Below are 2,692 nucleotides of genomic sequence, written 5' to 3'. Positions count from 1 at the left end.
AATATTTTAACATTTATTTTCACCCGTGCACTGGCAAAAGAAGGTCTTACGCCTGCTATTAGGCTGGGTAGCTCTTTCGACCAACGTGGACACGAAGGGCCGAATGGCCTCTTTCTGTGCCGTAAATTTCTATGATTCTATTACCAGGTGTAAGGGTTTCCTGGGCATCCGCTGGGCAGTAGTTAGCCCAACTCTGCACCAGCAAAAGTGATGTTAGAGCGGATGCGGTGGCTCTGTCCCAGCGAAACTTGACAGATCACAAGTTCTGGGCTTTCGGGCGTGCGGAAACCTGGAACTGGCGGGGTGGTTCTGAAGGCGTACGAGAGCCTACGCTGTGCATTCGCTGTCGGAAGCACCGTAAAATCCGGGCCATGGTGTAAAATGAGATATGCATAACAGTTCATCACATAGAAAGCACAATACACGTTATTGAAGTATCTTTAGCATTTAATTCATTCTGCAAATTAAGATTATCGGTTAATTAATGGTAATTAAAACATTTGTTCACATTAGATACATGTAAGTAATTTTAACAAGTTAGTTTAAATTAATTAAAGACTGTTACAAAAATTACTTCCCTGACCGGGAATCGAACCCGGGCCGCGGCGGTGAGAGCGCCGAATCCTAACCACTAGACTACCAGGGAACACGGAAGAATAATGCGATAATTGTAAATAGAATGGGTCAATCCGTATTGGATACAAATTCGTTTTGATTGTTTACATCAAAAAGCAATTCATGACACTGCGGCTTACAAATCTAGTTACATGTACCTGAAGCTATGATAAATTGACCCTTAGTGTTAGGGGGATTAAACACGCGGGGTTACGGGGATAGGGTGGGATATGTGTTGGTGTAGGGGTTACGGGGATCGGGTGGGATATGTGTCGGTGCAGGCTCGATGGGCCGAAATGGCCTCTCTCTGCACTGTGGGGTTTCTGCGATTCTGTAATTCTGTGATTTATTGGGGTGCATTTATCTTCATTCGAAACCTCAGTAAAATGCTCCAACCTCTTCTGTTTCCCTCATACCGGCTGTGCAACAGCCACAACTCAAATGTAACCTCACACGGCGCGCTGGCGTCTTCCAGTTCTATATCTGTATATAGAGAATTAATGACGAAAGGTCATCGACCTAAAGATTACACATACATGTAAAAATATTTATAGCATTCTGGACTCAACATCGAGTTCAACAATTTCAGACCATAACCTCTGCTCCTATTTTTTCAGATGGCAGCTGTTGATGATTCTGCCATTCCCATTTACACCTCCTCTGGTCCCATCTCTCCTTCCTTTACTTGTCCCATTGCCATCTCCTTTTGGATCGCACCTTCATCCCTTTTGTCATTTAATCTCTCCTGCCTTCCACCTTATCACTAATATTGCCTCTTGCTGTTTCCTCCTCTCCCCCATTTGCCTAAAATCTGTTTCATCTCTAACTTCTCCCAGTTCTGACGAAAGGTCATCGACCTGAAACGTTAACTCTGTTTCTCTCTCCACAGATGCTGCCTGACTTGCTGAGTATTTCTAGAATTTTCTGTTTTTATGTCAGATTCCCAGCCTCTGCAGTATTTCGCTATTGCATACTTTACTCCAAATAGACTCACATGCATTGATAAATATTGTGACGGTGCAATGCAACGTTCCCTAGTGGGTAGGATTCAGCGATCTCTTGAGTTTGATTCCTGGTCAGGGGAGTAACAGTTTTTAATTCGAGGCCTGATTTAAATGAATTACATGACTTTCATGTGGAAAAAAGAATAATTGGTTTAAACATCATTTATTAATCCATAAAGTTATTTTGTGGAACTTCAATCATTTAATTAGCCCTCAGCATGTGATGAACCTTTATCCCGAGCTCATTGTATTTTAGGAGCCTTGGTGCAAAATGTTGAGTGTTTATGACACGGACCCAGCCCCAGAATCGCCACTGTGAAAGTAGGAAACTGCTCGAAATACACAACAGGGCGGGCAGTTTGTGAAAAACAATTAAACTTTTGGCGTGTAGACTTTTCACAGAAATGGAACCAGCTTCGTGTGACAATACGAGCTGTGGCTGTGTGTACATGGGTGGCATGTTTCTATATCAAGTGAGTGTTTGTGTTCTGATGCGATCCTTTGCATGTCATTGAGTCATTGAGTCATAGCGGCACAGAAGGAGGCCATTCGGCCCTTCGAGTCCGTGCCGGCTCTCTGTGGAGCAATCCCAGTCAGTCCCATTCCCCCCGCTCGATCCCCGTAGCGCTGAAAGTTTATTTCCCTCAAGTGCTTATCCAGTCTCCCCTTGTGTGTCAGTTGTACATTTAATTTCTTGACTTTTATCATATGCATCAGGTTGCCAATATATAAATATCTGTGTTTGAAAGAGAGATTCTTCAAAATGGATTTTAGGTGTATCAGTGAGCTGGTGATAAATAAATGTGATTGTATCTGTGTGTTATTTCTCAATGTATTTGTGTGTATCAGTGTTCTGTATAAATGTATTTGCGTGGCATTTAAAAGGAATACAGACATAAAGAGCCAGAACATGCTTTTTGAATGAGACAGATTCCCCCAAATAAATAAATCAATAACACAGATGCATGGAAATCTTGGATAAGTGCCTGAAGGAAATAAAATGTGCAGGGCTACGGGGAGAGGGCGGGGGAGTGGGACTAGCTGAAGGGCTCTTGCAGAGAGCCGGCACGGGC

At 43.1% G+C, this 2,692-nt stretch overlaps 1 non-coding gene across 1 annotated transcript; it reads right to left on the bottom strand.

Annotated features, from left to right (window-relative positions):
* Positions 1-574: 574 nt before the first annotated feature.
* trnae-cuc (transfer RNA glutamic acid (anticodon CUC)) lies at positions 575-646 on the bottom strand. The gene has a single exon. It is a non-coding gene; the product is annotated as a tRNA-Glu (tRNA).
* Between the last annotated feature and the right edge of the window lie 2,046 nt (positions 647-2,692).

The sequence above is a fragment of the Somniosus microcephalus genome, unplaced genomic scaffold, assembly GCF_052327205.1.
Source record: "Somniosus microcephalus isolate GS21.2 unplaced genomic scaffold, FLI_Smic_1.0 unresolved_chr4, whole genome shotgun sequence".
Lineage (NCBI taxonomy): Eukaryota > Metazoa > Chordata > Chondrichthyes > Squaliformes > Somniosidae > Somniosus > Somniosus microcephalus.
Note: the sequence above shows the minus strand (reverse complement) of the source record. Positions and strands in the feature narration are given on the sequence as shown.